Source organism: Indicator indicator, chromosome 18 (genome assembly GCF_027791375.1).
Source record: "Indicator indicator isolate 239-I01 chromosome 18, UM_Iind_1.1, whole genome shotgun sequence".
Lineage (NCBI taxonomy): Eukaryota > Metazoa > Chordata > Aves > Piciformes > Indicatoridae > Indicator > Indicator indicator.
In genome coordinates, this window is record NC_072027.1 from 9,234,129 (window position 1) to 9,257,039 (window position 22,911).

At 55.6% G+C, this 22,911-nt stretch overlaps 1 protein-coding gene across 1 annotated transcript in view; it reads left to right on the top strand.

Moving 5' to 3' along the window:
- The window catches only part of PPARGC1B (PPARG coactivator 1 beta), a 47,447-nt gene that overhangs the window by 11,153 nt on the left and 13,383 nt on the right, over positions 1-22,911 (top strand). The gene's annotated exons all lie outside the window — the stretch shown is intronic.

A 22,911-nucleotide genomic window follows, 5' to 3' on the forward strand; every position in this document is an offset into this window, starting at 1 on the left:
TACCCGGCCCCGGGAGCGGTGTTAGCTTTCGTCTAGATCGATATCCCTGCCTGCCTGTGTCTGAGGGAGCACTCAGCTGGCAACCCAAGCCTGGCCAGGAGGAGACACCCGCCGATGCTCTGCTGCCTGCTCCAGACCCTGTCTGTCCGTCAGTCCATCTGTCTTGGTGTGAAGGCAGAGCCAGTGCCGACCGCAGCAGCGTTGCTGCGCTGTCAGACTCCGTCACGCGTAAAATGTAATAAATAGGGCCATAAGCCTTTTACCAAGTCTATTTCCACTCTTGGATCCGGGATTTAATGCATGGCTGCTTAGAGAGGCTGAGGATTTCAGGGGTCAGCAAGGCTAATTGCACTGCTGGAATAAAAGGGCGCATGGCAGGATCCTGTGCGCAGACGGGAGGGATGCTGGGGGTCCCTGCCGCCTGCTGTACTGCCCCAGCCCTGCCTGCTCCCCGCCAGCAGATGGGGAAAGCAGCAGCCATGCATGGTGGTTTGGCAGGGGACACAGTCCCTGGGCAGGCTCCTTGGCTGGGCACCTCTGGCTTTTGGGGCTGGGGGGACCATGCCAGCTGAGGAGTCATGTACTGCAGGTGTTTGGTTCCTCACTGCTCCATGGTGTCCCTCAGTGCCTGACTGAGCACATCTGGCTGGAGAGCTTGATCTTAGATTACCTGGAAGCCAGGGAAAGCCTGGGGGCTGAGGGTCAGTGAGTCTCAGGGCTGACGTGGTGCAGGCTGGTACTGCTATACTTGGCTGGCCCTGGTGCTGTCTCAGCCCCAGGCTGCAGCATCTCCTTGAGCTGTGGAAGGGAGCTGCGTACCGCTGACAGGCTGGCTCTGAAACCACAAGCTGGGGTTTGAAGGGACATGTGTGCTCAGAGGTTCTGGGGAGATGGCCCCACCAGGACTGGAAAGGCAGCACCAGGGGAAGAGCCAGGGGCAGAAACCCGGCTGGGCGCTCTGATGCTGGGGTGTGCATCCAGCCAGCCTGGAACTAGGGGTTGAGACCTGGACTGTGCTTTCAATGGAGGTGTCAGCGAGGGTCTGAAGGAAGAGGCAGGCTCCACTTCACAGGGACAATTGGCAGCCAGCGCATGCCCTGTAAGGCAAGGGGGACCCAGATGCCCAGAGGCTCCCGGGGCTTTGCCCTGTGCCAGCCGGTCGTGCAGGGCTGGCAGAGCTGTGCCGCCGGCCATGGCAGACGGAGGACGCCAGCTCCGCTCAGTTACTTTGCTGGCTGATCCTGTCAGCTCCATCTCATGCCAAGTGCTGAAGTTGTCATGGAAACCGGCATGGCGGCAGCTCCAGCGTGGGATCCTCGGTCTGAGCACCCAGCCAGCACTGGTCTGCTGTGGCCGTGGCGGGTGGCTGGCTCAGTCGGCCACTTGCTGCTGGTCCTTACTCCTCGAGGGCATCAGTCTGCTGCTGGGCTCCAGTGATGTGCACACACATTTGCTTCCCTGATGTTGTATCAGGGCCCAATCCATTAGTGTTCAGCAATCCAAGAGAGAGCTTTGCAGAAAGCACAAAGAGAAAGCTCTATAGTATTGCTATTATTAGTACCTGTTCACTAAGTTATCTTTAGCAGCACTGTTCCCACCATCATTCATAATAGCTGTTGCACAGGCCTGATTCTTATCCCTGCTGCCCATGTGGCTTTGAAGTAACCTTAGCCTCTTGAGGTGCCCCACTCATCCCATGCCTCCACCATTCAGTGGGCTGTGGAAAGAGGCAGTCTGCAAACCTTTCCCTGTAGTGGGATATGGAGGGGGATTTTTTTCCAGGATTAATTTTTCTCCAGTGACTGTAACTCTGAACTCTGCTTGCCTTTGCCTCTCCTCCCACGTTGCTTCTGTCCAGTGGGGCTGTGTTGTGCCAAAGGCTTTCTCCCGGGAGCATCCCTGCTGGAAGTCCACACTGATGCTGGGATTTTGCTTCCTCCTCCTTTGGAGGAGGCAGTGCTTGAACTTGATTATCTGGGATAGAGTATTTATATTTCAGTGGGTGTCTTCATAGGTTTCAAGCTATGATCCTCCCTTCCCAGCGTTTTCTGTCTTTGGAGCTCACACAGGCTCCTGGGAAGGTGCAGGACTTTGAACAGGCTTTGAGGATTCATGGGCTCAGCCTACCACTTTGAGGCAGCATCTCCTATCACTGCCAGGGGAAGGCCTATTTTTCCTTTTCTTGTCAATCACAGGGTTCCTCTGATTCCTGGGCTGATCTGTTCCTGCCATTAACAGGCTGTCACATTAAAGTGTTTTTCCCTAATAATCAACTCTCCAGGCTGGGTGAGGGGCTGGTGCTGTTCAAGTGTAGTAGACAACTGGAGACCTGCAGGCTGCAAAGGGCTTTTCTAGATGCCTGTGGGGGTGCTGGACAGACACCAGCCCTCCTGTGCAGTGCTGGCAAGGCTGTGAAGGGGGCAGCAGCCCAAAGCACCCCAAACTGTGCCTCTCCTGGGCTCCAGCACCAGATTTATTGCTCCCACAAACCACAGCACTGCAGCTTGGTGGGGTAGGTTGCGCCGAGGAAATCATATGCCCTCAGAGTGCAGCAAACTGGGAATACTGGGGCTAAACTGGCCTGCTGCATAGTCTTTGTGTGCAATGTCCTTAGCGAGTGATGTGCAGCAGCACTGGGGTTGCTTGTTGTCACCCTGTGCTGCAAACCCCTGTGTGCACGCTGCCAAGCTGGTACGCCTGTGCCAGGCCTTGGCCCGGGAGGTGTCTGCCCAGCCTTAATGAGAGTTTTGGGTCTTGCTGCCTTGGTGCCGGGGAGCTGGATCAGCTGATTTGAATAAATGGAAGTGGAAATCTCCAGCCTGGGGGGCTGCTCTGCGTGGAGGGGTCCGCAGGCAACTCACAGCCGTGGCCTCTGGAGAGCAGCTGCCTGGTGGGCATCGGTCCGTGGTGGCTGGGAGCCCTCGGGGCGATGGCTACAAGGTGCTGATTCAGCAGTGCTGCTGGTGGCATGGCATCACACCAGGGATGCCACAGCCTGGAATGAGTCAGCCCTCATCTGCAGGCTATGGTTTTTAGGGTGCCAATGATGCAAGGCAGCAGGGTGCCTGGTGCCGGCGCTGCTCCGTTAAATATAGCTGACCTGCTTGCTGGGCGGGGGCGGCGGTGCCACGCCGGGGCTGTGCCTGCACCAGAGCTGCACCAGCACTAGCCTGGCACTACTGTGCTGCGGATGCCTGCACCCTGCTTTATGCAAGGGCTGCAGGAACTCTCTACTGACATGTTGCAGCTGCGCTGCCCGGGGCTCAGGGAGTGCAGGATCCCTAGAGTACCTGCTTCCTCATCACCCCTTCCAACCTGTGCTCCCACAGGCACCCCAGCTCTCCCAGGGAAGGAAGAGCTGACAGTGCCCCAACAGAGGTGGGAGTAGGCACAAATTGCTACTGAAGGGACCAGCCTGAGGCTCTCCTGGCTGTGCCTGGCCTGAGGCAGGATCTCAGCCCAGGGCAGTGCTCAAGCCCTTCTCCCAAGAGACAGCCCCACATGCCGTTGAGTTTGCCTGCCTCCCGGCCCTCCCCTCCCTTCCAGCCTGACCTAGCTATTGGGTGCTCAGCAGTCCTGGAGCAGCCACATTGCTGGTAGCCTCAGGTCTGTAGGGGTGGGTGTGTATAGGGCGTGTGTGTGCACGCATGGGTGAGGCAGGAGCTGCAGCACACCATGCTCTATTCTGGTGCTGCTGGTGCATGCCATGTGCCAATGCCTGTCCTGCTCCACTCAGCACGGGAAAGGTGCTCCGAGTCAGTGGGCAGACAGGAGTGCTGGGGTGGCTGGGACAAGGTGACAGGAGTGCAGGTACTTTGTCCCTGTGCCCTGTTCACAGGGTAGCTGTGGTGTTCCCCAGGGCTCGCATTATCTCAAAGGTACAGCCTGTTGCAGGCTTGAGTTCCTGTGGGGAACAAAGTACAAGGATGGGGCCAAGCAGTGTAGGTGGCAATAGGAGAGTGGGCTGTAAAAAGGCCATCCTGGGCCAGAGCACCCAGGAAGTAAGGGAAGAGTAACCCACCAAAATTCATGTCCTGGACCACTGAGCACAAATCTTGTGTCCCCTCTCCTACTTGTTACTGATGGGCCTCCCCTGCTCTTCAGGCACCTCCCAGCCCTAGCTCACTTCTCAAGCTGCCTGCTGCTGCTTGCAGTGGGTGCTACTGGAGTACAAAGGGCTTGGAGGAACTCTTGGAAAGCACTGAGCTGCCAAAGCAGTGCCTCTTGGTTCCAAGCACCTGCGAGCCAGCTGTTTCCTGGGGACAGAAAGGAGACAAAAAGAAAATCTCTTTCAAGATGTGGCTGCTAGAACACCCCACTGTGTGATAGCTGTGGCACGTGACTCGCCTAGGCAAGGGAAGGAGGAGGTGGCACCAGGGCTTAGAAGTCTGTACCTGCACAGAGGAGATGGGGTGCATGGCCACCTGCCTGTGCCATGGTCATCCTGGTCATGGGCAGGCATGGGGTGAAGTGGGAAGGGCTTGCACCTTCTAGGGGAGCTTATACTGCTGCTTCTGTGGAAGGAGGGCCTGCAGGTTAGACAAGTGGACTGTAGTTTGGTAGGGGAGGAACTGGGAGCAGCAGTACTTGTCCAAGCTGCCTCAGGTGGTTGCACAGAACCATCTCCATTGGTTTTCTGGCCAGTCTGAGCCCAGTCCTTGGGACAAAGCAATGTGGGGCTGCCAGCAGTTAAAAGGACGGGGTCTGGTACCGAATCACTTGTCACATGAGACTGTGGATGACAGCATGCCTGCTCTTTCACTCACCCAGAGCTGCTCTGTGGCAAGATGCCTGTGCTGGCACAGGGAGGTGGGTGCCATAAGAGCCAGAGACATGGCAGCAGGTGGCATGGAAGCATGGCAAAATGGCCTTGGAGAGACCTCAGGACTCAACCCCCTTTAACCCTGCAGCTTCCTTCCCGAGATCAGGGCATCTGGCCAGGATGGTTTCCCGAAAAGAGCCTCTATCCACACGTAGCTGCCTCTGACAGGCTAGAGTGGACATAATGTTCCCATACAATAGCCTCCTGAGGTCCCTTTGGCTGGGTGTTTCCAGGGCTGTTGTGGTTGGCACACCTGGAGAAAGGCAAGTCCCCAAGGCAGGTCAAAATGTAATGCTTGCTGAGGAAAGGGAAATTAATTAGAGGTGCTTTGCTGCAGTCCACGCAACTGCAAAGGCTGATGTTTCTCCTGTTGGCAGATAAACTAATTGTAATGACGAAACCTCAACAAAGGCAACACTCTTAAATGCTTTCTTAATTAATAATTCTCAATAATTACTTGACGTCAATGACCAATAAACATTTTGGAGAAGGGAAGTTGCTGTTAAGTGCCTGATACCTTTGCTTCTCCAGTCACTGTGCCTGGGTTCCTGCAGCTCTGATGAATCCCACAGAAAAGTGCAGAGAAGGCCAAGCCCAATGTTTTTAAAGGAAAACGTTAAGCAGGAAAAATGTGATTATTCACGTGCTTGTCCACAGGGAAGAGGAGGGAAGCTGAGCAACTGCTCAACTGCTCAGCCCTTCTGCCTCCTGCCAAGCAGCCAACAAGTGGTGGCAATACCAACAAGCAGACATCCAGAGGGGTGACACCTATAGGTGCCCCTTTCCTGCCTTTCCAGTACTGCTGTACCCCTAGTGGGGTGCTTCCCTGGGGGCGGCATGAGGGAGAGGGCACCTTCCCAGGTCTTCAAGAACTGTGTGGACATGGTTTAATGGCCATGGTGGCCTTAGGTTGACAGTTGGACTCAATGATCTTAGAAGTCTTTTCCAACCAAAACAATTCTATGTTTGTATGATTCTATGATTCTGTGAGTTCATGTCCAAGAGGTCTTCAGGGCCCTGCTGAGCATCCTGGACCTGTCACCTCCCTCCCACAGGCATCCACTGATGTGCCTCTTCCCCTTCCTTCTCTTCCTCCTACTCCTCCTCACCTGAGGGCAGCATCTCCCATCTCTGTGCTGCCAGGCCTGAAAGCATCACCAGCTACATTTTATTAGGTGGGAGTCCAGGGGACTCTTGTCCATCTGCTGTTAAGCAGAGCCTTGGGAAGCCTGCCATTCATCCTCATTGTGGTGCTCCTGGCTGCAGCACAGTGCCAGCAGGGTTAATGTCCTTCTCCTCCTCCTCCTTCTCCTCCTCCTCCTTCTCCTCCTCCTTCTCCTCCTCCTCCTCCTCTTGGCTTCACAGCCATCTTAGAACCGCTGAAGCTGGAGCTGTGCAGTCCCTGTTCCCACTCCTTTTACAGTATGGGCTGACTGGCCAGTCAGGGAGCCCAGCCGACTCCTCCATCCGTCCGACTCCTTTCCTTCTTTGGATGTCCCCTGTGCTTGCTGCCCAGACACTGCCTTTCTCCCATGGGACCTGTGCCCCTGGCGAGGGATGATGGCTGGGATGAGTGGCTGCTGGGGGCTGGGGGGCAGCAGCCATGGGATGTGATTTTTGCAGAGGTTTTTCCAGGACGACACTGGGTGTCTGCCAAGCTGGATGCCAGCCGGCTCCCGGGCATGGTTAGCACTTAGCAAGTCCTTTATACCTGCAAATCCCTTGGCAGGCGTTAGCAAAATTCTCCTGCAGGGAAAGGTGGGAGAGGGTCACTGTCATTAGCAGAGGAAGGTGAGGAGGGTGGCACAGCCTGGGGATGTGAGCTGTTTGGAGTGAAGAAGCCTGTTGCAAAACATCCCAGCAGGGATGGACACAGGGCTCCTTTGAGCAGGACGGCAGCAAAGGCTCATCTGGCAATACTCACAGTCCAAAATAAGCTGCAGTGCTTGGAGCAGGGAGCACAAGTAGGGATGCCACAGGAGCCCCCCAACCCCCCACCCCAGAGAGCCACAGGCAGGGAGGGCAGAGCTGCTGGCAGGCAGGTTCTGGTTCCCTCTGAGCTTTGTCCTCATCCAGCAACCCTCGCATCTGGACTCAGGGGTCCCAGGGGTGTTTGCTGGCAGCCGTGAGAGAGTTGCTGGAGCATGCGCTGCTGTGGTCCTGACAGACGGACATGGTTGTGTCCGTCCTTCCATCAGAACAACAGCAGTGCATGCTACTGGCTCTGCATCCCCAGTGCTCCATGGCCTGTTACCCAAATACCAGCTGCTGCCCAAGGATTTGTGCCCTGCCATGAGCTTGTGGAAAGCAGGGGAAAGGCCTCTGGGACTGAGAGGGGAGGCAGAAGCAGGGCATGCATGTGCTCCATCTCTGCTGCTTCAGCAGATGTCAGCACGGGGAGGAGGAGGTCCTCCGTAGATCATGTTTGGGTTTTTTTGTTTGCTTGTTTCTGTGAGTCTTTTTGTGTAGGATGGTCTCTAATCAGGGAATGAGGGAAGAAGAGGGAGCAACCTGTGCAGGCATGCTGAGGTGTCTGAAGAGCTCCTGCTTTGTGAGACCAGACATTCCCCCAGAAGGCCTATTGCCATCTGTAACATCTGGCTGAGGAATGTAACATGGGACTGGCCAGCTCACCCCAAGCATGGGGATGCAGGTAGGGTTGGACTGCTTCAGGCTTCCCATTCTCTCTGGAAACACAAGGATTAGTTGGAATTTGTTGAGATGATGGGGAAAGAGGGTCAAAACATGTCCCATATCTCTGGTCACCAGTTGGGAACTGAATGGGAATTTCAAGACTGTGAGCATCCCATTGTGTCCAGGGTTGAGCTGAGGGATGTCTGTGGGCACAGGGCTCACTTGGGTTTGTAGAGCACCAGCTCCTTCCCCCGGTGCTGCTGCAGGTTCCCACTGGCAGCAGCTGTCTCACTGCATCCCCCGTGGCAGAGGGGACACTCCGTGGCGGCTGAGAAGCTGTCAGTTGGAGAGTGGCTTTTTCAGCTGCCCTGCATGAGCACTGTGCCTTGTCCTATCTGACCTGGCATGGTGATGACAGCCTGGGGTGTGAGTATCCCTTGTGTCTGGGGCTTGGGCTGCTTCTGCAGCCACACAGCTCAGCTTCTCAAGAGCAAGGGGAGTCACCTCTGCCCAATCCAGGAGATGCTCTCTGTGCCAGTGATGGGCAGGAGACTGACAGGAGAGTGTGTCATGGGAGGGTGTATGATGGGTGAGCATGCAGTGGGAGTGCTGTGCAAGCCCAGCAGCTTCCTGGCCCCATGTGAGCAGTGGCACAGGTGTGGCGAGCACCGTGGCTGCTTTGGCTGCTTCCACCACATGGTCCTCTTCACCCAGAGGAGTGTGCTGCCACCCCAGCTGCTGGGGGGACAAGGCAGATCCCAGCAGACCCTCACAGTTCTGCAAGACCCATGGGTGGTCCCAGTACAGAGGTGCATAGGGTTCAGGACTGTGGGTGCCTGGGGCTCTGGATCCAGCTGCTGTTCAGCAGGGATGATCAATGGCTTAACCCCTTCTCTCCCACTGTTTTCACCCTCCTGCTTGGCTGTGGGGGAAAGGCTGGGTGGACTGGGAAGTTTTGTTTGGCCAGCACTGTGGTCATAGGGCAGGAGCCAGGGCCAAGGCCAACAGTTCTGGCAGCAGGGCACCCTGGCCACCCGGAGAGCAGGTGTCCCAGCATGAACTGGCAGGCCAGCAGAGCCGGCAGCAGGAGGCAGGATGCCTGGAGTTCCCATCCTGCTTGGCTCGCTCTCTCTCTCTCACAATGGGACTTGGTGCCAAGAGATGGGGGATGGCTGCTGTCAGAAGCCAACAGTGCCTCAGCCCAGCCTGGCTTCCTGGCCCCACTGGAGTGGCAAGCTGTCATGGGGCTACAGGTCCTCAGCAAATTTGGGACATGCTTCCTTCCCTCCAGGATGTTCAACAGAGGGACAAATCCTGGTGTAACCCATGTGTTTGATGGAAATGATCCCTCCTCCATAGTCCCAGGAAGACACTAAGTGCAGCTAGGTCAGGCACTGGCATCAATGGCTGTTTTGGGTGAGAAAGCATGCCTGCATTTCTTCGTCAGGGAGGGCACAGGAGAGCCAGGCATTCTTCACTGGAAGGCCTGGGTACCACCACTGCCCCACTGCTCTCACCAGGAGCAAAGGGAGTCTCTTCCCACCCAGGCAGGACCTGTGCATGCCAGCACATCTCTGAACCCCTCCAGGAAGCAGCGTTGGGTATTTGGATGCACAGCATTTCGCCAGCAGACCAGCCCCATTTCTCAGGAGAAAGGCTCATAGTTTGTTTTATGCTTTGCACCCTGTAAGCCAATGTGAGGACCTGCTCTGGATGTGTACAGGCAGATCCCAGCCGTGGGTGAGGGGGAGTGTCAGCGAAGCCCCCCAGCTCCTCTTGCACCAAATCCAGCAGCCGACAGGATAATAAATGAGGAGTCTATATTTAGATGCAGCGTCTGGAGAAGCGTCACGGTGTTGCCAGCGCCTTTTGCTGTTCAGCACAGGCAGGTTTCCCTGCTCCTCCAGCTTGATGCTACCTTTGTGGAAAAACTCGTCAAGGGCATCCAGCACCAGCTGGAAAAACACCCCAAACAGAAACACCGACACCTGTGACAAGGTCTTGGCACCCGCTGAGGGATGGGTAGAGTGGAGCATCCCAAGGAGCCTTGAAAGAAGCTGGCTTGGGGCCCGTTTCGTTTGGGAAAGGCCTTGCTTTGTAATGCAGAAGTTTGTAGTAAAGAGGTGCTGCAGGAATGGAGCCACCTCTTGTGCCACCTGCACCAGTGTCAGCTCCTTCTCCCAGTACTGCTGCTGGGGCAGCTGAGTCATGTCACTCTTCTCTGTGCACTGGGCTGGCTGATTCCCTTTCCCAACAAGTGGTGCAAAGGCTGATCTGCAGCAGTTCTCCCTCTCTCTGTTCTAACCTGTGCTCCCTGGATCAGATGCTGTCTGTGGCAGGAGCGCTGCAGCCCTAGCACATGTGGGCAGCTGGCTTCATCCCACTTCATCTTGCGTTCAGCATGATGTCAGCTATTGCCCTGTGGAGCTGCTAACCCATACGGTGCCTAAGCCTGTGGCAGTAGCCAGAGGGTTCTTTGGGAGGCTGCTGGGCCTCCACTGACTCAATTGGTGGCATGCAAAGTTCCCTGAAATCTGTGTTGAAATTTAAGGAGAGGCTGAAGTGTTGTGCAAAGGATGAACAGCCCTGTACAGAGCAGAGCTGCAGGCTTCCTGCTGTCCCAGTGTGAGGTCAGTACTGGATTGGGAAGGATGAGATTTGCATGAAAATGCCTGGTGCTCAGATCTGGGATTTTCCCTCATTTTGCAACATGTCATAGGCTGTTTGCAGCAGATGTTGTCCATGTGCTGGCTCTTCTCCCTGCCTAGCCTGGAGACAGCTTTTCCAGGCAAAGCCAAACACTGAGCCATTGCCATGAGATGTGAATGTGGCTGAGATAGCAGGTGACAGACATGGTGACCAGCTCTGCCAGAGGCCTCCTTTGTGGCTCTTGGCACCATGACTCTCTTTTCCTGCACCCTTCCAAATTTTCATTGCAACGAGTCACAGGGAACAGTTTGCTTAGGTTCTTACTTCCCACCAAGAATGCAGGCAGGATGGAAAAGGCCAGCACAGCCACAGTGCTGGGCAGCACTCACCTTTCCTGCCTCTGATGCACCTTGGGGCTTGTGCAGCCTCAGCCTCCTGCTCCTGGCTGAGTGATGGGTGTCATGTGGGTGCAAGCTGTGCATGGACAACCTTCCTCTAGCTGCCTGTGGTGTATGCTGTATATTGGCAATACTGGGACACTTGAGGACAACTCAAGGACTGTGAAACTCGCTGACAGGGCTGGTTCACAGCTGTGCTGGGGGATGACAGCGCATGGTGCAAGCCCCCACACCAGCCCTACCTGCCAGGGCACCCCAAGGAGAGAGAGTCCCTGGTTCACAGCAGGCATGGTGTGTTCAGCGTGGGGACAGAGGCACCTGGGGAGCCTGGGCAGCTGTCTACAGGGGACTGGCAGCTGTTTTGAGAGGAGGAGGAGGAAGGCACCTGACTGCCAGGCAGCAGTCCAACTAGTTGAAACAGCTCCCACTGTGGTTTGCATAACCAAGCGCAGCTTGACTGGGTCTGGGGACAGGCGGCTCCACCCCTCGCCCACGGTGGGAAACCGCACTTGCAGAGGAGCACTGGATGGAGAGATTGAGGAGTTTGCTCGTTGCAGTGCTGTGCCCACCGTGCCCACTGTGCCCATACTGCCAGGGTTTTGGAGGCACAGGGCTGGCTTGTTCACCCTTGGCAGTGGTAGGAGGGTGCAAAGCCAGTTTTACCCACAGGCTCAGCCTGCATGACCAGGGCAGGGTCTTACTGAGGTTCCCCCAGCTGGTGCCATGCTGAGTGTGGCCAGGAGCCTTGTTGCCCTGCCTCCCTGCCAGAGCCATTGCATTCCCCTCCAAGGTGACTTTGGAGGCTCTGCCCGAGGACACCTGGCCACATTCCCACATGGTATCCCCTGATACAGGGAATGGAGGCAACTGAGAGAGACTGATGGCCTCCAAAACGTGGAGAGGTGGATGGGATAAAAGCGAGGTGCAGAGGCAGCCGGTGGTGGGCCCAGTAACTGAACTGCTCACATGACTGGGGAGCTGATGCCAGACCCTGGGACCAAAGTGTATGAAGGTGGCACACCAAACAGGCATCTTAACCCTTGCAAGCCCTGCATGGGGGTTCAGACCATGTGGAACATGGTACTGCCAGGGCAGAGATGGCCACCTCTGTGCTGAAGGAGACCCTCAGCCCTGATGCTCCCCACCTGGAGGTGGATGTTAACTCAGGGCACCAGGCTGTTGGATTCAGATTTCAGGTCCGGATTTCAGGCTAGCTTGCTATAGGGTCTCTGGCTTTAAATTGGTCTCTGGATTAGCTAAGGTCAGAAATAAGGAGAAGACAAGACTCAGGGCAGGGTTGTGAGGGAGTTGGCACAGGACATGGAGCAGGTAAAGGGGTCTGATTTAAGCATAGAAAGTCATATCTGTGGGCTTCATCTCCACTGGTTTGGGGTGGGGAGGGGGGTCCCCACCCCCAGTCACCACAATGGGGAACTGCCAGACCCCACCTGGGCATGGAGCTCTTGCTGGAGCCTGTTGGGCTGGGGTTTTGGGGAGGGGAAAGGTGTGGTTCCTCATGGGGGGGTGGGAATTTGGAATAGCATGAGGCTTTGTGTGTGTGGGTGATTGCCTGGGTTTGTATGTGCTACTGAGGGAGTGTTTTGCCCTCAGAGGGAGTTTTCTATCTGGAGATCTTGGAGCAGTTTCTTTCCTGGGTGAGTCAGTTGTTTGTGGAGGGGCAGAGAGGAGTGACTGGTCCTGACACCAGGAAAAGTTCAGCGGAGCAGCCAGGTTGGCAGCACTGGCTCCCAGCTGCAGCTTCCAGAAGTGTTCCCTGCAGAGCCAAAAAGTGGTGACAGAACCCAAGACCTGGGTCCCTGCGGGTAGGTGGCCTGGCTGGGCTACCCACCAGTTCCTGGGACACCGAGTTGGTGTAGTCCCCAGGCCAAACAGGTTGTGCTAGCGAAAGTGCACTGGCACTGGTGGTGCCAGCACAGCAGCCCAGAGGTGCTACTTGAGGATCATTCCTCCACCATCCACCCTGTGAGTTGTCTACATAGCCTGTGGTCATGGGACCTGCTGTAACCTGTGCTTATTTCACTTTCCTCTGCCTCAGTTTCCCCACTGCAATAACTGGAGCAGTATCAGTACCACTGATCTGTTAATATCAATGATTTCCTAGCACTGATGATGCCTGCCTGGAAAATACACAGCATCCCCCTTCCCCATCACTTTTTTAGGTGGTTTGAGTCCCTGAAGGGGTGATGCAGCCGTGTCAGCTCTCTGTAGTTTTGGGATGCTGGGGCTAGCACACCTTTTCCTGGGCAAGCCCAGGAGGTGGCAGTGCCCACACCGTGCCTGCCCACCAATGCCCAAGCTTCCCTGCTCCCCCCTTGCTGATTTTCTCAGGGAGTGCAGACAGAGTTGTGCCAGAGCAGAGCAAACTGGTGACCACACTCAGTAGTGATGCCCATGGGGTGCCAGAGCCTTGTGCAGCACAACATGCAGGAGCTGGTGTGGGCAGCACTACCCTGCAGTACGGCATTGCAGCGAGGGGTGGCCCACAGTGCCCATCCACTTGGCAGGGAGGGCTGGGCAGGGCTGACCCTTCCACCCCCACCAGGGTATGTGCCTGGGCATGCATGGACAGGCCTGGTGGGAGAGTATGGACAGATCAGAGTGGCTTTGCCCTTTCTACAGTGGTTTTCACCCTTCAAGGTCCCACACCTGCAGCTGAAAGTGTGTTTCATGTGGGAGCTGGTCACAGCAGGCACTCCCCTGAAGTCCCCAGAGCAGAAGGGCCAGCACAGCTGGCATCTGACAGGAGAAAGGGTCTGTGGAGTCACAGTGGGTCAAGTTTGGTGATGATGCCCTAACTCTCAGCAGGGCACAGCATGTCACTGGAGCGTGCCTGTGGCGGCAGTGTCAGGGCTGGACCTGCTGGGAGGTCAGGCTAATGCGGGAAGATCCTTCTTGCGCCTTCTTAACCCCAGCTTGAACCTTCCCTGTCTCCCACCTCGCCCTGATTAGTGCTAAAAGGGTACTTGGCTGCCAGTGGCATGGGCAGCACCGAGCAGTGCAGGACACCACACTGTCTTCCATTGTGGGGAAGGCATCAATACCTCTCTGAGCTTTGGCACAAAACCTACAGGCAGGCAGGCAGGCAGGCAGGAGATGTGCTTTCCAACATTCCCTGTCTGCCACTTCCTTGCCAAAAAGGACAGAGAGTGCTCCTGATGGGGGACAGGCTATCTGCTCAGACCCAGCTCTGCATGGGAGCATCAGTGAGGTCCAAAAAGGTGCCTATGGCTCAGGGCAGTGAAGAGCATCTGCAGATGATGGCCACAGACCTGACAGAGGGATGACACCAGGTCGTGCTGCCAGCAGCCAGCGGGTCTCTTCACCTGCTCATCAGTTGTGTGTGTTAAGGGGCAGGATTGAGGGTGGTTTTAACCTCAGCTCCTGTTTCCTGTCCACAGATCCAGTGATACAGAATGCCGGAATGCTCCAGAAATGACAAGCTCATGCTGAGCACAGCAGAGCCAGGCTCCTTGCTGAGCCACTGCCTCCTGCTAGCTGCCACCCAGAAAGCCCTGTGTTTGGTGTCCCAAGGCAGGGGAGGAGAATATTTCAGTAATGATAGCTCACCCCGAGCTGGCTTCCCCTCCACTGTCATTTCACAGCCTCAAGGCAGCAGCTCCAGAGCTGCCAGCACTGTGGGCTGAGAGGCTCCAGTGCAATGGAGACCAGCACACTCACTTCCCACTGCCTGCTTGGGGACCCCAAAAGCTTCCCAGCTTCCCCATGTTGCATATGCCAGCCCCTGGGAGGAGTTCAGGAATTTCTAGGACCACAGGCTGTGGATGTGGCTCCTGGCAAAGCCAAGGGAAGCTTTCCAGGCACAACATCATGGAAGATCCTGAGGTTGTGTCTGTGGGTAGGGAGCTCAGCCGGGGCTGGGATTGCCTGGGCAGGTCTGGAGCTGGATCCCAACAGGGCATGACACAGTGATGTTTAGCCTGTTTCCTGTGAACAGTGTCTCTGCTTTTCACCTTGTGCTATTGCAGGTTCAACCTCACTCATTGTGTGGGGGGCTGGAGGAACAGTTGCTCACTGCCTCCGGGCAGGTATTTACTCTTCCAGCCATCTGAGAGGGATGAAGAGCTGCCAGTGCCAGGGGAACAGTGCCCATGGAGATGAACTGGTGTTAGCTGAGAAGGGTTGCACCATGGGAGGATGTCTGCAATATCCTCTGCATGGAGAGGGCCTCGTGGAGCCCCATCAGCCTGCACGCTGGTGATCAAGCCTCCAAAGGGGCCAGTGGCTAGACAAGGGCAGGGCAGGGCTGCCCCTCCTCCTGCCCCTGCAGTCACCCCGACCTGGGGAGTTCCTCCTCACTGGTGTCCCTCTGCCCACAGCTGTCATGTGGCTGCTGGCTACAGAAGAGGAAGGTCTGAAAATAATCTCCCCCTCATGTTTTCCTTTCAAAAGGAGGGAGGTGTCACTGCGGGGAATTTTTGTGACCAGCAGAGCTGGCTAATAGTCAGCTCCTTGGTGAGTCAGGCACTTGCCCCCTCCCAAGGCTCATCCTGGCCCCTGTGCTACCAGCCTGGCTGGAGCTCAGAGGTACCCCCACTCCCAGGGCTCCCCAGTGTGTTTTGCAGGGCCACAGCATTTCTTGCCACCTCCAGCTGTGGGTCTGTAGTCCCAAGAATTTTGGGATGCCGATGTCCCTACTGGTTTTGGCCATGGTTCCCACTGCTTGCTGTCCCTCTTGGCATTCTCTGTGAGAGCTTCTTGAGGCTGCAGGGCTTGTGCCCCATCTTGCTTTGTCCTTGCCCTGTGCTAGCTGTGCTGCCTTGCTGGAAAAATGCTGTGGTGAGGAGGTGAGCATGGTGCTGGAGCAGCTCCTTCCTGTGCCTCCATCCCTAAGGCCAGGGGGTCACATGGCAGGGCTGGAGACCTCCTAAGTTGATGGGACAATTCCTGAGCAACTCCTGCCTGTGCCTCCATCCCTAAGGCCAGGGGGTCACATGGCAGGGCTGGAGACCTCCTAAGTTGATGGGACAATTCAATTCCCACTGTGCTCAGCACAGGCAAGTTTCTCTCTGTCAGTCCTGCCTTTGGGTTTGGGGCAGATAACAAGGAATTCCTTAGAAAACACCACCAGGGTTCAGGATCAGGCCTGTGTCCTGCCTAGCTGATGTCATTAAGCAGTGCCAGCCCTGCTGCCTACAGCCCCCAGTCAGTGACTGGGGCAAGGCTGGCAGCAGCCACTGGCATGTGCCTATTTGGGGTGCTGGCTTCTGCTGTGCCAGGATCAGAGGGTGGTGTTTGCTGGGTTGGCTGCTGGCAGGGTTGGCATGGGGCACTGCTGCTTAGCTGGAAGAGTGCAGGATAAAGCTGTCACGCTTCTCTTGCTATAGGAGACACTGTTATCAGCATGCTGTGTGTGCCTGACTGTGCTGGCACTACCTGGCCAGCCCTCTGCCTGACAGACCATATCCCAGGGACAGGGCAGCCCAGCAGCCTTCATGGCACGACGCTTGGCAACAGCCATGGTCAGCAAGTGCCATTTCTATTAGCTGGTGTTGAGAGGAGCTGCATCTACCTGCTGCCTCCTCTCCTTGCATGGGGCAACAACATCAGTTCTCCTTTTCTGCCCTTGTCTGGTTCCTGGTGTTGCTGTGCCAGAAAGTGACAGTGGTGGGAAGGTGCTTTGGGCTCCGTGTGGTGTGGCTGGGGCTGTAAGGTCTCCCTGGCCCTGTCCCAGCATGGACATGTCCTGCAGCCCAGGGCTGGCCTGTCCCAGAGCTCAGGCAGAAATAAAATGGACTCATATTTAGAGCCCAAATAAACAGCTCCTGACTAGAGTATGAACGTGCAGCTCTGTAACCCGTGATGTACTTTGCTGCTGCCCTTCTTCCTAAACCTGACACACCTTTGTTTAAAGTGTTCCAGCAAAGTGTTGTTTATTTAGGGCATTAATACCAGGACCTCAAGCTCCTCTTTTTCTATTGTGTGACTCAGGGATAGTTTAGTGCAATTTTCTTCCATCTTCCTTCCATTTCAGAGATACCCTGGCAAGTTCATGTTTATTGTTTGCAGTTAATGTTTAATATTCCCTGTGACTGGCATCTCGTGATTGATCTTAATTACACCCTTCTAATGTAAGACAAAAGTCAGTGAGCAAGACCATGTTCATGTTCAGGCCATGGCTCCGAGCCTGGCACCCAGCACCCCCTTGTCTGGCTGGTGCCACGGGGCTGGGTGCCTGCTGCTGCCTGCACCCCTTCCCCTTGCCTCTTCCACGCATAATGGGTTGTGGTAGGCGGTGGCTGCTTCACACGTGCCAGTGCAGGGGGCCTGGCACGGGGCCTGGCACTGCTGCTACAGCTCCCATGTGCCACAGCAATGCGGACAAGCAGCAGTTGGCTTTGAGCAGCTCGAGTGGAAGAAAGGATCAGCTTGCTATTTATTTTGTCCAGGCTTTAGATGCTAGTGCTGGTTTTGCCTCTTGGTGGCTGGGCTGAATCATTAAACCAGATTAGCAGAAATTAACATTAAAAATCAGTAGAGTGCAGAGGGTGAAGTGCCCTCTTTCTAGCAGGACAGGAAGGTGTTGCATGCCTCTGTGCAGACTTGGGAGACTGGAGGATTCCTGTGCTCCTTTTACCCCCAAATTGGGGAGCTGGATGGAGGAGTGGCAGCCTGCTGCTGTGCAGCCTTGCTCTGCACTCCTCTTGCCTCCCTCTGCCACATCACATTGGTGAGTTTGCACCCAGGGTCCCCTCTGCCTTTGCTGCCTCCCAACTGCTCGCCCTCTGCTTCGGGGCTTTCAGGCTATAAATATCGGGGGGTGGCAAGGGGCAGCTGGGCCAAGGCACAACCCGACACCACCTCTCCCTCATTCACAGTGACATTTTGTCAAATGCCAGTGGAAAGGGGGGCTGCTTATCTGCTGGAACACGTTCTGGTGACCTTCACAGCTCTAGCCAGGTGCCACCTTGCTGTGTTTACACTTATTTTTAGCTCTCTCCTCCGTTTCTACCTCTGCCCTCCTCCCTGGTACTGGAGGGGGCTGCCTGCCCCACATGGATCCCTCTGGGCTGGGAGGGATGTGAGCGACCTGGCACATCCTTGGGAATGATAAGGAACTAGCAGCACCCAAGTTCTCCCCCTTGGAGTGCTGGTGGCCTGACTGCATGGGAAATGTGTCCCCTGGGTGGGAGTCATGGGGACAGCAGGGTGCTCCCAGGGGCAGATGGGGCTGAGTTTGGCCCCAATGTGGGGTCATGGCATCGGCACGCCCCCCTTACCTCCCCGTTCTGGTGCTGGGGCAGCCCAGGAGGGTACTGGGTTCTGCAGGTGTCTGTCTCTGCTGCCTGAGTGGAGCTCCCAGCTGCCTAAAGCAGGAGGGCAGCGACACTCACCGCTGCATCAGCCAGCCTGCTGCCGCCTGCCCGGGGAAGAGTGCACCCTGGTGAAGCAGTGCCTGTCTGCCTGCATGGCTGTAATCCCTATTTCAAGCAGTCTGTGATTACGGATTTCCCCGATAAGCCCAGACAGCTCTCTCCAAAACCTCTGCCCAAGGATTTTCTTTCCTTTTTAGAGACAAGCCTGGGGCGAGGGTGAGGTGGGTGAAACTCCCCAGCTAGCCATGAACACGGGCACTGGGAGCCAGCGCTGCCCATGTCGCTGAGGGAGGGCTGGCAGGAGCTGGCACGTCATGTTCTCAGCATTTCTCACCTTCTGCTGGTTTGGGTCCCAGCCTAAATGCTACTGGCTAATTTGGGGCTCTGTCTCTAGCGTGTGTGGATGTATATTTATCCCTTAATGCTTTGGTAGGCACTGGGCTGTGAGGAGGCTCCATGGTGGGCTGAGTCACTGCTTCAGTTCCTTGGCGAGGAGATGGGCTGCCTGTTTCTGGCCGGTTCATTTGGCCCCTCTCAGGAGATGCTGCTTCCCTTCCTTTTTTCCGAACAGCAAAGTGGCATGTGAGTGACAAGGCAATTGCAAAGCATCCTGGGGCTATGCATGCAGGCAGCAATGCAGATCTGACCTCTCAGGCTTAAACAGGATTAAGTTCCTGCAAAGGCGCTGTGTCCATCCAGCAGGGCTTCGTGCCGGCAGACTTCAGAAGCTGAAACTTTTGCAGCCTCACTAAGCATGAGCACAATGCCTGTGCCATCACCCAGCACGCTTGGAGCCTCTCTCCAAAATGCTTGGCCACAACTTCAAGGGGCTAGACCCAGGGTTTTGCAGATAAGGGAAATTTCTACCTGTGCTGTTGTCGGGAACAACAGAGGAGAGGATCTGCAGGTCTCTTTGTTACGGTCACTGTGCCATCCCCAACTCCTCTGTGCCAGTTACAAGCACTGCAGGCAACAGCCAACTGAGCTCTCTTGCTTGCCCTGGTTTAGGTTGCCTGGCAGCAGGGCTGCAGTTTCTCCAAGATGGTGTCCGGAGGCGGCATCGCTCCTTTCCTTCTTTCCCAGGCTTGCCGCAGGGAAGGCAAACCCCCAAAGCATCAGCATTTGCCTGAAAGCTGCTGAACTCTGGCTGGCAGGTGCCTGTTTTCAGACTGGTATGCAGAAGCTGCCTGCCCCCTGGGCAAGCTAGCCAGCACATAATGTGGAGCCAAGGTCTGCTCTTGGTAGGCTCGCTGGGTACAGCTGCCCCTGGGAACCAGCAGCTCAGTCCCAGCATGCCTGTCCAGCCCTGCTGATTGGGAAGTTTAATCAGAGCAGCTCAGATTAAACTTTTCAGTTAACACTGAAAAAGAGGAAAACATTTCCTGTCTTGTTAATCCAATATTTGAATTAGAGCTGAGCTTGGAGAGGAGCCTTATGTCTCTGCAGAGAGATGTTCTCATACCAGAGTTAATGCTGCTCCCAAACAAGAGAAAGACCTGAAAGGGGAAATGTCCCACCTGCTGTCCTCATGACATGGGGAGCCAGCACTGAGCTCAATGGGGCAGAGTTGGATGTGGCTTCAGCCAGCAGCTGCCCTCAGCTGGGGCTCCAGAGCAGGACACATGCTGGAGCTGCTGGGTACACAAGAGGTGATTGCCTGCATTGGCCACCCTCACAACTGGGCAGGGAGATGGACCTAACTCCCTGGCCAGTTCCCTGTCTTGCACTACCTTGCCACTCCCCTGGGAAGGGCTTTGGAAAGGGGCAGGGAGTTGGAGCAGCATGTGTCCTGGTGGGTACAGTCCACAGAGCACCCAGGAGCTCTCCATTTGCAGTCCTGGGAGACAAAGGGGTGCTGCCCAAGGAGCCACCAGAAGCTTGCATGAAGTTTCCTGGAGAAGGCGCAGTGCAGGCCAGGGGTGAACCAACCCCTTCTCACCTGCAGTGCTTAGGGAGAGGCCCTGCTGGTACTTATCTGGAAATGTTCAGGTGCAGCTGAGGCTCCCTGGGGCAGGAGAGAGGGCAAGGTGACCTCTGGACATCCTTGACTGCCAGTCTGGGGACTGTCCCTTGTGCTTTCTCACTATTGCCAGCTCTGCCATGGTGGACATGCATGGTGGGGCTGCCAGGGGGCCAGTGGAGCAGTGGCCAGCACAGGGCCCTCCTGCTCTCCCCTCTCCCTGGGCATGCACAGCACTGTTACTGCCAGATCCAGACAGCCTCAGCAGGGGCATGAAATGAGCACAAACTCTTGGCACGAGGGTCCCTGCCAGCTTCCTGGGGCAATTCCTGCCCCCACAATGGAAGTTGTAAACCCCTGGCAGTGGGAAAGAGTTGTCCAAGCTCAGCAGTAAGTGAATAAAAACATTAATGCTCTGTCCTCCCAGCAAGCAAAGCCTCTTCAGAGGCAAAGCTCCTTGCAACATGCAAGTGAGTATCAGCTGCCTCGTTGTCCTGTAATTGCAGTTGCATTTCTGCTAGCTCAGAGTTGGTTCGTGCTTTAGAGAAAGCTGAGGATGGCTTTGAATGGAAGCTATCCTCCCAGATTTTAGCTTTTTTTTCACCTTTTAGCTTTGACTTTCAGGTCCCCGTGCAGTGCTGCTGTGGGGCATTCGTGCTGCCAGAGGGGATGCCCAGGCTTGGACTCCTGCTTGCCCAAAGGATGTAGATGTGTGGTACAGGGGCACCCATGTGGCTGCTTGGTCATCTCTCTTCCTTGGAGCTGAGAATCAGCTGCCAGCAGCTTTCTGGTCACAGCCATGCTGCAGCGCACATGGGCCAGGTGTCTGGGCCGGAGGATGCCTCCAAATTTTTGAGCATGTCTCCATGGGTGTTTGCTGGCTGCACACCAAGAACCCATGGCTGATCTTCCTACAAACTCCCAAGTAAAATTAGAACAAAAGTTCACTCCTCTCCCAAGGCAGCAGGAAATGCAAAGGGTGGGAAAAAGGAAAGTCAGAGCAGATGAGGTCCAGTGCCTGCAGGCAGCATCCCCTCTATTCTGCTGCCACCCTCTCCCTGGGTGGGAGCTGGGTCCCACTCCTGTGGCAGGCCCGGAAGGCTCCTGCTCCCAATACTCATTGCTGGGCTAGCAGTGCTCAGTGTGATGGATTCCCTCCAGAGACTCAAGTCTTCAGTGGCTGGAACAGTTAAATGAGCCATTCTAGCAGAGGACTCTGGCTGCAGGCAAGGCTTCATACTGGAATGCCCTGATGGGTGTCTGTGCAGGTAGCTTGGCTGAGCAAAGGCTCTCCCCACTTTTTCTGAGGGGGAGAAGGACTGGCACAGAAGAGCTGGGCAGTCCTGACCTGTGCTAGCTGGGAATCTGGGAGCATCCCCTGCGAGCCACTGTCTCGGGGTAGCTGCATGCAGCATGGAAGTACCAGGGCACACCTGCCTCCGGGTGCCCTGAGAGGGCAACTCAGCAGCATTAGATTGCAGGAGTTTATTTTTACCCAGCCCTGTTACCAATGGGGACGTGTCACATCTGTGGAGCTGATCAAAAGACATCCCAAGCACTGGTGTCAGCTGCTCCTTGTGATCTCAGCACCAAGATCTTTTCCCTTGTGGCATATCAAAAGGAGCAGGAGAATTTGAGTGCTTTGCTATTTTTAATTGAACACACACAGGCACACACAGACACACACACACACATGTATATATATGTATGTATGGCTTTTCTAAAAATAAAAGCCTTTGCCTGTGTTCCCATGGGAATATTTGGGGAGAAGGGGGAGCCAAAGTTGTTGTAAGACCTTTTCTGGAGCAGGCAAAGGAGCGATAGCAAGAGAGCAGGGACAAACCGTAGCAGGTAGGGGACACATCTGAAAGGCCAAAGGACATCTGTACCCAGAGCAGCTCAGAATGCCCCTGAGCAAAGGAGCTAGGGAAAAATGTAAAAGCTGTGTCCTCTGGAGTTGGCAGTGAGGAGGACAGGGACTCTTCACCACCTGCTACCTGTGCTCTGACCACTTGGGGAGCAAATGCTTTTGCAGGACAGGTTTGAGGAGCCCCAGCCTTGTGAGGTCCACAAGGAGCATCTGGATCCTGGAGCTGTTCACGGGTTTGCATAGGCAATTTTGTGCCCAATATAATTGCTGGCACCATGTTCATAGATGTCTACTGATACACCTCCCTCCATCAGCAAGGTGGAGGAAGGATGCTGGGAGGAGCATCCCCCCAGCATGGGGACATATCCCTGTAGCTCCCAGCCCCACCACAGCCATAGGTATGACTGGGCTGGCAGCCCTTTGCAAGGATGCAGCACTGCCCTGCTATCAGGCCATCAGCACCTTCTCCCCTACCCTTGCTCTGTCCTCCAAATCACTGTGTCCTCCCCTCCCACTGCCCCTGGGAGCAGACAGAGTGAAGAGCAGGAGAGAAACACAAAATGGGAGTGAGCGTGCACAGTAGTGTCCTAAACGTGATAGGGAGCATGGCACATGGGTTCCTCAGCCTATGGGAGCACAGTCAATAATCCCAGATTATCCTAATTAAAAAAAGACAAAAGAAAGAGAGAAACATTCTTTTGCAGTCCTGCAGCTTGATTTGAAATCTCTTGTCCTTCCTGTTGAGTGCTGGAGGACATCCTTGCAGGGCACTTCAGGAGGGGAGGCCCTTGCATTCTCCTGCTCCTGCAGCCTCTCTCACACGCTCAGATGTTTGCCTTCTCCAACATCATTTGCTCTGTAAATAAACTTGATTCCCACAATCACCAGAAAACTCCCCCTGGGCAGCCAATACCAGGAGGAGTTGCACCAGGCCTTTCCCCTCCACGTTTGAACCTGGGCACTGGGAGCAAAACCAAGCATGGCTCAAGGGCTTGGTGCAGCAGTGCAGGCAGGCAGTGCAGGCAACGCAGGCAGGCAACAAGCAGGGCAGCATTGGTGCCAGCCCTTGCTCCTGCAGGTGCTGGATGTAGTTGTGGTACTTGTGGCCAGGCAGTGGCAGAGAGCCAGGTAGAAGTGGGACAGGTCCCAGTTCCTTTCTGGGGTTAAATGGAGATTTTTAGCTCAGTTCCTAGAGCTTGCATCACCCAGTGTGCACCTGGACA